Here is a 12,126-nt window from a genome sequence, read left to right on the forward strand (position 1 = left end):
CCTACAAGGGTTATATAATAGAACCTACAAACTATTTAGTCTAGTTTCCAGTCTGCATTAGTGGGTATGCTGTATTATTAATGTGACAAGTTAAACAAAACATTTTAGTTTATGTAAAGGAATAATTATATTTATATATACTAGTCTCACCCCTTTAAAGTATGCAATGAAATATTATGATGCATGGATTCATCTGTAAATGCATGCATATAAATACATGATTTTAATCTGCTGTTTTATACCACTTGCTCTTTGTTAATCCGTGCTAATAAAATGTACTATTTCCCATTAGAACAAACTTGTTTGGGATACATCAAAATTTGGTTCTCTACTTGTAAAAAAATTCAGTAGACTATGGCAATCTACACTGCAATTGTCTGTTCTGCTTTCATCCTAGACACAGCTTTTACTCAGCAAACTTCCACTGCTTTACAGTCTGACAGCATGCTTCTATCTGCCAACTAGGAAAAGTAAGGAGGCTCTTCTGGTCTCATGACTCAGCTGTGAGATTACTTTTGCACCTCCCCCAATGAAATCCATACTTCTAGTCCACAAAAGACTAGGCTTCACTTACAGCCATGTCATTCTAGTGCCTCCAGCAGCCGTCAGTGAATGAAAACACATCAAAGGAAGCAACTAATCGTCTGTACAAAGGTGGAGCTGACGTGGTAAGTCAGTAAACTTAATGTATAGGCATCTGCTTATTTACTTGTTATAGCTTAATTTTGTACTATCTCAATAACTAATTTCTTAAAAGCTTACTAAATATAGAAATCTTTTACTGGAGATTAGTTTGTAACAGCACAGTTTTTAAACCTCAAGAGCAAACTGTGTGAGAACTGCAGCTGAAAGAGCACCCACTATCTTGTATGAAATAAGGCACTGTTACATCTGATCTGCATCCTCTGCTTTAAGAATCACCTGCACTGAACAGTTTTCTCTGCCATATCTCAAAAGACACATATGCTGTGACTATCCTGTAATGGTGGCATTAATGTGTGACATAAACAACCTCTTTACATGATATAATAAGAAAATAATTGACTGCATATTTTTCCTCAGCAAAGGCCATCAAGAAACTGTTGCTGTTAAATCTATGCATCTGGCTCCCTCACCCATTCCTTCTGGGCACCTTTAAACTATTCTATAAATATAAATTTTAATGCCCCCTATTTCTGTGCAGTATATGGCTTCACCAGCCTCTTCACGAGGCAGCATTTCCTGATGTTGGTCTTAAGTCCCTCAATTGCCACTCCTGCCTTGCAACCCTCTCCTCTGTCATGGGTATTGAATTCTGTGCAACAACCTACCCCTGAGGATATTGTCCAAATGTGTCATATTGCCTTTGCCTTATTTCTTTTTTAATAGATATGTCTGTGATGATTTTAGCTTTTTTGTGCTATGTATCTTATTTTCTCCATAGTCCTCAAAACCTTCAGCTGCAGGTTATCCTGTCCACCAGTTTGATGTACCTGCTGCAGTGTGATTTCTAGAACTGAACACAGTACTCTAGATGTAACTCCACCAGTACCATGTTTAATGCAAGAGTGACGTGTACTTTTCTGTTATTCTGATCCCTAACTATGCAAAAAATAATTTTGTTTTGTTTGCCTTTGCCTGTGCATCCTCAAAATGCAAAGAATAGTTCAGGCTGGATTAGGGGAATTATATCATCCAGATATTTTGGAGTCTCTCCACTCTTTGAAAGTATGCTTTTTTTCTATTTGAACCCCTTTCCATGTACCCTACAATGATGAATCTATTACGGCTAATTTAAAACAGCACAAATGCACGGCATTGCTTTAGTTGTCTAAATGTTGGGTGAAAGTTTCATACACGTGCCAAATACTGAATACAATATGAAAGTACACATTGCAGTGTCATTACTAGCAAGAAAACTGTACCAAGATTAGTCTGCCATCAAAGTACTTGAAACATTATATTGTTGTTACTTTTGTTTTTCCTTTTTGAACACATTATAAGCAGGCTACATACAACTGAGTTAAGCATGAGTCCCTCCGTCTCCATTGCCTAACTGTGTGACTTTGAACAAGTCACTTAACCAGACACCATTCCCAGGGTGAGTCTGAAAAAGGTCCATAGGAGATCAGTATAGTGATATGAGGTGCAGTGGGCATTTTAGGTTTTACCTGTCCTGCTCTTTGCAAAGTCAGCTCTATCTACAGCTCTTGAGTACTCTTGTGAAGCACTTGTATCTTCTGAATGTGTACTTTTTTGTTGATCAGAAGTTTATATCAGATGTACATTTGCCTATGTGACTAACACTATGACAAAAGTTGTGGTCAAGTAAGCAAGAGAACAAATACGTAAGGAAAGAACTGTCAGGACTGCACAATAAAAAACAAATGACATGGTGGCAGTCAGTGAATAAACTTTTTAGAACTGCTTGATGGGTCTATATCATATTGTCGAAGTCTGACAACTTTGAAGCGCTTAAGGTCAAACTTGAATGTTCGAAATGTTAAAAAGTTGAATGTCAAAAAAAATGTAAAACCCCAAACCAAAAAAAAAAAAAAAATGCTCTATGCAGGGGGGAAAGCTCCCCTGCACCTCCCACACGCCCGCTACTTAAATATACCAAGTCCAAGATCTTACTACAGTGCAGTAAAGGGAAATCTTCCCTTCCCGCACTCTATGGCGATCTCCACTATATGTTTCGCAGTTTTGACACTTCGAACATTCAAGTTCGACCTTTAGTGCTTCAAAGTTGTCAGACTTCGACATTATGATATAGACCCCTGCTTGATACAGCTTATCTTATTTTACAGTTTGAATGTTGCATTTGTGAGAGTGATATTCTATACTTAAAACGTGGGATTCATTCCTTGAGAGTTCTATTAGTTTTAGCTGTCAGGTCTTCAGATGTCACAAGCCACTGCTGATTTCAATGTAATCGATTCATGTGATAAAGGACAATTAATGACTTGTGTGGAAGAATAAACAGCTGAATTCATGCACTTCAAGAGGTAAAGCTCTTCTTTATGCCACAGTTTTCCATAATGAATGAGAAAAACATAGTGTTTGGGAGAAAGGTGAGGAGACCTCATGTAAAAACTGAAACCCATGCGCTATGCTTTCTAGCAGTGTTTAGGGACAAGTAAGGGAACAATAAAATACAAGATATACATAAAACTTGTACTTTTTATTATACTAATTTTTTTAGGTAAGTGCTAGAACGAGGAATGCAGCTCCTGTTAACAGAATAATGAATATTCTGTAAAGTAGTCAAAAAGTAAGCAATTTCAAGTGAAAATATAAAAAAAAACTTGTTTTTCTTTTTCTTAGTATTTTTAGTAAAGGGCTTTTATTGATAGCTGTTGATACCTTATAATATAGATTGGACAGCTTCTTAGCATTTGTATTCACCATATCAATGGAAAAGACCAGTCACTTCATTGTAGGTAACATGATTTTTGTATAAAGTGCTGACAACAACTGCGGTTAAACAGTTTTGTATGAACTACTTCAGATTAATCAGTCATTAGACTTGAAAATAACTTTTCAAAACACAGACTGAGCCAAGCTTAAGTATATGGAAGACTGCAGAAAGTAAAGCTGGCTGGCTAATAGTGGCGTCATTGTCATGATGAGGTGTCTGTTTCTGCAATGCACCAGACCAACAATTGCCTTGACTCTTAACTCCTAAAACATAATAATGCTACCTCTGAATAATTGTATATCAATGGCTACCCATTTAATCGAGACTCAGTACATCAAATTCGAAGCAATGAATCCTGTTACACTGAATGCAACACCGTGCATAAACTGCACCCTGCTCATATACACTGCTATATCATAAAATACACCAAAGTGGAAGTTGCAGAACAGTGACAGCCAGAAAAAAACAGGCCTACTGACTGTATCATGGTCTGCTAAAATAAGTTAAAACATACTATACCATGATAAATGCATATAAGGCAAAAGCCATAAAACAAGAAAAATACAAACCCCGGGATTCAAGAAGCTCGGCACAAGGACAGTTTTAGCCTTGCGCCGAGCGTCCTCACTACAGATGGTGCAGCAGCGCCATATGAATATGTATGAGGGTGCACCTCCACACCCGCAACATGCACAGGAAACGTGAGTGAGTGCAGGGGGCATGTACAAGTGCTCTACGGAGGCGTAAACATGCCTCGACAGTTGCACAACCTACTATGCTTACTAGTAGAGCCCACCTCTAATAGTAAGTCAGTAATTCAGTGTCCATGGATACCGAAATGTATACTAAGCATATAAGAGTGTCCACGAACAGTGAAATAAAATCAAAGTAGTAAACACACAAGCACATAGTGGAATGTTGAACCCCGTCCCTAGAACTTTCACAATTAGATTCCCTGTGTCCCTATTATACATTTGAATTGCTGCAATATCGAAGGTGTAAGCAAAGTGCAGCGTGTTTGCGGGTCGCTGCCCTCCGCCGAGCATAGCTTACACATCAAAAACATTCAAATAAAGAAAAACATGCGGAATCAACATAAAAGTCAATAGTGTAGTGTTTAGAGCATCCACCTAATGAATAGGCAGTCACGGTTCGAGCCCAACAATAGCACATATCATTTTCCATGTGGAATGAATGTCATTTTGCTGTAAAACCGACATGAGTATCGCATGAGATATTTAACTAAATGTCATTCAGTCAAAGTGGCACTGTCATAATGAATAAGGCACTAGTAAGCAGGTGTGAGCACAAATAAGCAGCAGTAAACACATATAAGTACCAGTAAGCAAGTCTGAGTGCACTTGCGTGGGTCTAAGCAGTGCCCAGCATAGGAAATGTATATAAGTATGTACAGATATATAATATATATATATATATATATATATATATATATATATATATATATATATATATATGTATATATATATGAAGAATGAACAACGTAACAATAAAGCATACAAAAGGAATGAGAAGGGAATCAACAGCAACCCCAGTATTATATAGCGCTGTCAGCGTATGTCATATCAAGCTGGGCAGGAGTGAGCAAAGCACTGCTACTCACACCACAGGCAGGATATTACCAGTGGGAGTAACATTGTTGATTTACTAAGTCTACTTTACAATCAGAGGGTAGTCCCTGGTGGGACTACCCAAAAATTGATAGACTGTTTGGCCATCCGACCATTACACAAGCAAGGGCAGGTATGTTCAAGGACTAAATGGTGGGAGAGCCTGAGAATACATGGGTTGGGACAACATACGTGTAGGGCCCCTAACACTTGGGAGAGGGCAATGTGTGGAGGTGTGTCATGGCTGTGATAGCAACTGGACAATGGATGGTATGCATGTATGTTGAACTCGGGTGGGGTGGAGGAACTATGGGTATGAAATTATGGATCCAGGCATGCCAGGGTTGGATGGGCTGGTACTAATTGGACTGCCTCATGGAGGTCAGTGAGTTCATTATAAGTATATATGCATACACACATGCAGACATCTATATGTAGAAGTACATTCTCTGTAACACATTCATTCCATTTGCAGACATAAATAACATGAATGTGCCCTTACAAACCTCGACAGTAGATAGAATAATAGGTTGTGCATAAGAGGGAAGGGACAAAACTGCTAAAACGCAGAAGTGTGTACAATGTCATAAGTCAGTGCTGTGCTGAAAAAATCAAATGTGAGGACTTTCACACACATGGACTCATTCCTGTGATCTGCCTGCTACGGCAATGCCAGTTACTAAACCGTTCTATTTGTAAAACAAATACGCCGAACATGTACATAATTAGGCTCTCATGTGTAACGTGTGCATTACCACATAGTCATACTTATTAATTTATTGTAGTGTCATATTAACGGGAGTAAGGATGTAATGAAGTATAGAGTCTAATCTTGACATAAAGACATGCGTGTCCCATGTGGGACAACCCAAAAATTGCGAATAGTGTCCTTTTGGTTTCTCATGTCATCAATGTTTGTGGACTAAAAGTTTGGGAGTTCTGAGGATACATGGATTGAGTCAACCGATGGGATGGGTCTACAGGAGTAGGGAGTGGCTAATGTGTAATGGTGTGGATACACCACGAATCCAACTGGAGAATGGATGACTGCAGTGTTAGGAAGGCAATTGGGGTGGGTGTTTGGGGAACCAGGAGTCATGGGTATATGGGTATATATGCAAATGAAGCAGCACAGCAATAGTGTATTGGATAGAGCAACCACCTAACGAGCAGATATTCCCATTCCGAATCCCACTGCATCACATACCATTTACCATCGGTAATCTGTACATGAACATATTTAGACATCTGTCCGCTGTATAACCTGCAAAATAATAATTAAAAGTGAACTGGAGCGAAGTGTCAGTGTCATAATGAATAAGGCACTAGTAAGCAGGTTTAAGCATATATAAACACCAGTAAGCGTGTGTAAGTATGTTTGCGCGGGGTATGCATTGCTTTACAGACACACACATATATATATATATATATAAATAAATAAATATATATATATATATATATATATATATATATATATGTATATCAGACATATGCATATACATATATATATATATATATATATATATATATATATATATATATATATATATGTGTGTGTGTGTGTGTGTGTGTGTGTGTGTGTGTGTGTGTGTGTGCATAGATATACACAGATATACAGCTATGATAGGAAACAGCACAAAAGAATGACATATGTTCACAGGCTATGCCAATGGAAGTGATGGGCCCAAACAAGAAACATGAAACACGTAGCATAACCTTCCACCCCCCCCCAGCCGGACACAGGAAACATACATACAAACCCACAAACAATGTAAATAGTCCACTGCTCCCCAGACCACAGGCAGGATACAACCGGGAGGGGGTACACAGTGCACCCGTGAAATCTAATCTTGGAACACAGGCAAGAGCATCCCTTGCAGGACACCCCAAAAATTGACAAGACCAAAAGAAGGTGATATGCTGAACATTCTGGCTGGGGTGTATACATACCTGGAATACAAGGGTGGGAAAGCCTGATGACCCATGGGTCGAGACAATTGTATGACATGGGTCCCGTGAAGTGGAGAGTGGGCAGCGTGTAGTGGTGTGTTCAGAACTGACCAGGACCCAGAGTAAGGATGGGTGCTGTAAATGAGGTGCAGTTGGGGAACTATGGGTAGCTAGTTATGGGTCTAGGTGTGCAGAGGTTGGCTGATGTGGGCCTATATGGACAGCCCCAAGGATGTAAGCAAATGTGTTCATTGGGCAGAGGCATCGCCAATGAGCAGCCACACCCACTACGAGTCCCACTGCAGCAAAGTGTAATCTATATGGCAAGGAACGGAATAACCAGATGTAGATGTATATATGTAGAGATATGTGTGTGTATATCTACCCATAGCGACATAGAGATAAACCTCTCCCTCTCCGTAGTACAAATGTATACATACAGAGACAGAATACATATACATACCCACATATAGATATATACATATGCAGACACCCATAGACCCATATGTTGTTAGATATATATATATATATATATATATATATATATATATATATATATATATATATATATATATATATACAGCAGTATATAAATATATACATGTATGCATACATATACAGATATATCTGTATATAGTAATATATATATATATATATATATATATATATATATATATATATATATATATATATATATATATATATATATATGTGACTGTAAATATACACATGTATATAGCTAGGATATGATACAGCAGTTACAAATTACATATGTTCACAGGCCGTGCATATGGCGGTGAGGGGTCCAATAAACAAACGTGTAACACGTAGCATCAACCCCCCCCCCCAGCTAGGCCAGTGAGATATACATACACACAATAAAAGTAAACACACCGCTGCTTCCCAGACCACTGGCAGGATACTACCAGTGGGAGAGACCTGGCAGGTCTAATCTTGAAACAAAGACATCAATGTCCCTTGTGGGACACCCAAAAATTAATGATCATTGGAGTCAGTCCCTGTAATGATTCATCAAACCAGGCTGTAGACGTACACGGACCAGTAGGTTGTGCAAGCCTGATAACCCATGGGTCGACACAACGTACGACATATGTCCCGACACACGGAAAGTGGACAGTGTGTAGTGGTGTGTTTATACCCCACCTGCACCCATAGTAAGGATGAGTGCTGTAGAGCAGGGGCAGGTGGGGGAACTATGGGTATGCAATTATGGGCCTAGGCGTGCAGGTGTTGGCTGGTGCAGTCATATTAGGATCGCCCCGGGGATGTAAGTAATATTCCGAAATGGGCATAGCTTATGCCCATACCACTCAACCCCTAAGTGCAAATCCACTGGACAGGACATAAACCATTGGGGGAATAAATAGGGATCATACCTCTGAACACAGGGTTGGGAGGGTGGCCTAATGGTTAAGGTGTTTGACTTACAAACACAAGGCACAGGGTTTGAATCTCACAGAGGATAACTGGCTAGGCTTAAAATAGCTCGCAAGGGCAGTTAGCCTAGTACTAACCTATGAACCTATGAACAACCTTAGAAAGATGATAGAATAATAGGTATGCAGTAGCATGACTTGGCTGAAGGATGTGGGTTCCAAACCCAATTACTTGTTTGTATTGAAGAGTGTCAGTTCCCATGTATTAGCCAGACAGGTGCAGACTGTAAGAGGAACACACCAATAATATGAATCAAACTCTGGACAGGCCGCGGATTCCGTACAGTCGATTGGCATGCTTTCTCCTAATGGGCAGCCATTCCCGATACTGTAGGCATGTGATCTGATGTAATAGGAATCACGACTCAGCTGAAGGATGTGAGTTCCAAACCCAATTACTTGTTTGTATTAAAGAGTGTCAGTTCCCATGTATTAGCCAGACAGGTGCAGATTGTAAGAGGAACACACCAATAATATGAATCAAACTCTGGACAGGCCGCAGATTCCGTACAGTCGAATGGCTTGCTTTCACTTAATGGGCAGCCATTCCCGATACTGTAGGCATGTGATCCGATGTAATAGGCATCACGACTCAGCTGAGGGATGTGGGTTCCAAACCCAATTACTTGTTTGTATTGAAGAGTGTCAGTTCCCATGTATTAGCCAGACAGGTGCAGATTGTAAGAGGAACACACCAATAATATGAATCAAATTCTGGACAGGCCGCGGATTCCGTACAGTCGAACGGCATGCTATCGCCTAATGAGCATCCCTTCCCAATGCTGTAGGCATGTAATCTGACGTAATAGGCATCACAAGGTAATATCATAGTCCTCACTCCCACCCAGGGGTGTGAGTGTCAGATGCAAACACCAAATGCAGTGCATTTGAAAGTGCGGGAGCAAGCAGGTGTAAGCCTGTTTGGCCGCCAGTATGCGAGTATTACACTGGTGAAGCAATGTAGAGGCTAACTGAGTGCAAGAAACTGTAACTGGAGATTAGCATTGCTTAGCTCCACACAAACCCACGCACACCTGCTCGCAACTGCTTTAATGTGCCTTAATCACTCCGTATCCAACGGCCTTGTTCTGGCCAGCAACAAAATAAATGGCCTTTGCAAGGCTCGAAACCAGGACCCTGCACACACAGCTAATGTGATTTACTACTAAGCCATGGCAGATATACAGACATCGGATGTTATCACAAACATATTGTCCAGCACAGTCATTCAACTGTATAGGAAATGTATTCCATCATGTAGATGTATGTGTATGTGTGTTTATGTCCAGATATAGATACATACATACACATATATATATATATATATATATATATATATATATATATATATATATATATATATATCAAGAACATCCCATGTGACAACAAAGTATTACAAAGGAATGAAAAGTGAAACACCAGCAACGCCTGTATTATGTAGTGGTGTTGTCCTGTGTAATATCAAGACTCCCTCAGACAGACATGTGTCATTAATACACGCAAACATTTGTACATTGGCCAAATACATCACTTTGTGCATTTTATTTACATTAACACAACAGTTCCTGTCTAATCATTATGTGAGAACAGTACTCTTGCAAGGCACTGTGTGCAATATCATCATCATCATGAAAAAGGTAAATGGGGTAACCATAGAGGGACCGGTAGTGTCGTGTGTACAATGGGGTCATCTGCATCATGTGTACCTGGAACCTTTAGGAGTCATGTGCATACCAGGATTGTGTGCTTGAGAGACAGGGGTGAGGACAACTGGAGTATGTTGTGATGCATATTAAAAGGGTTACTGTGTCCAGTGGACACGTGTGTGAAATGGACAGCTATGTATGGGGCAAATGTTGTTCTAGGAACCGATTGGCCTTTTGTTTCCGTAGAGTGAGAGTGGGATGTGGGGGAAGGAGAATAGGTATGCTCGTGGAGGATAGGTTGGGTAGGATGACAGACAAGACAGCATACAGGGTCGGTATATGACACATGTGGGGGGATACACCTCAGACGGGGAGGGGTGTTCGGCAGTCACAAGTCCATGAGCCACCAGATGGAAACAGTGGGATGGAGGTCCCCAGCCATGGGCAGCCACCACTGCACCAAAACAGCCGCAAAGGTGGCTGTGCTGGGGGCTGTCTAGGAGGGGCAGGCTCACCCTGTAAATGTGACACTCTGCCCTCAAGCTGGTGGATCTGTCCTCGAAACCCCTTATTGAGCCGCCTACGCACCACGTCTGAGACTGTACGACAGCGAACAAGTTCCTGTCTGGACCTGCTCTCAGGAGGGACAAGCCCCATCCTCAGTGGCAGTTCCACCAGAAGGTGGTGCAGAGCCAGCAGAGGTGGAGGTCCAAGGCTGGGCCCCAGATGTGCTGGTGCCCGGTGCCATAGCCAGCTGCAGTGGGACAGGAGGTTCTGCCGGGACCTCCAAACCCATACAGCCTATGGTGTTGCAGTTTTAACTAAGATATGACTTAGTAACAGTCAACAGCATTCAGGATTACTTATAACAACATGCATAGATATGACCATCAACCCAACACAATAGATGGTATACATTTGCAGAGGGAGCACAACACATGCATATATACTGCATGACATCTGTACAAAGTGCAGAAGACTTGTGACTGCAGCTATGAACAGTGGCCCATTATTGGCATGTCACTGAGAACCTCAGACAGTGACTGTCATACCACTGCTTCATGTGACATATGTCCAATCAGGGATGCGATGGCAGTAACTCTCATCACTATCACCATGTACTGACTACAATCCTCACACTATGCCTCTGCGGTTCACAGATGTGTGTTCAGTGAGTAACACAGGAAACAAATGGTTCCACACACTGACCAGTCCACAGATGGCCCTACAGATGGGGGTTTCCTCACAAACAGAGCACTGTCTTGTCAGTTTTAAAACATGCAGAATAGCCATTACCACACACAACTTGTTAAACTGGCAGTAGTCTCAATGAAACATAGCTACACTTACATGCTGTAGTCATGTCTGGCACATCACCCTCCTGTCTTTAGGCTGTTTTGCACTGTGTATGTTGTTTGAGGAATATCCAGATATCATCTGTGATGCCGTTTACCAAATACCAGATCCAGGTTCCACTCACAGTGACTGTCATGGGCAAACACCAACATGATGTTCCTAGATATTGCACTGTGTTTCCATGTGATTGGCTATGGGAACATCACCACAGCTGTTCCACATGCAGTCAGCTAGAGGAGGACTGCAATAGGTGCAGAGGCCATCACCTGATCATGACCATCACTTACAAAACACAAGCTGCTGCTGAGCAGGTGTACAACTCCACATCCACCAGAGAGTGTGTGGGAGGGACAGACAGAGGCAAAGTACATCAGAGAAGGGCTTGGAGACTAAAACCTAAGCATCATCTGTCACACACCTACCAGTACAGGGGTTCGAACCCCTGACTGACTAGCCATTACTATTACAAGTGCATGCAGTTACTCCATGTGCCACAAAGCTGATATGTTGGTGTGCTGTAAGAACATATGTGTGTGCTGGTGAGCAACATCTACAACAGAGATATAGTAGACATACATTATGTGTAGCACACATGGCTGTCCACATGAACGCATGTCATTGTCAACACAACCACACTCTCTAAGGGACTCAGACACATTGCCACACTTTGCCAGGCCCACAAATACACT

The 12,126-nt window shown here is 41.1% G+C and overlaps 1 long non-coding RNA gene across 1 annotated transcript in view; it reads left to right on the forward strand.

Moving 5' to 3' along the window:
• The first annotated feature begins 455 nt into the window (after window positions 1-455).
• Window positions 456-12,126, forward strand: part of LOC122803573 — a 223,767-nt gene continuing 212,096 nt past the window's right edge. Inside the window, exon 1 of the long non-coding RNA XR_006365127.1 lies at window positions 456-668. This is a non-coding gene — a long non-coding RNA (uncharacterized LOC122803573). The remainder of the gene's footprint in view (window positions 669-12,126) is intronic.

The sequence above is a fragment of the Protopterus annectens genome, chromosome 5.part1 (genome assembly GCF_019279795.1).
Source record: "Protopterus annectens isolate FY-2018-M chromosome 5.part1, PAN1.0, whole genome shotgun sequence".
NCBI lineage: Eukaryota > Metazoa > Chordata > Ceratodontiformes > Protopteridae > Protopterus > Protopterus annectens.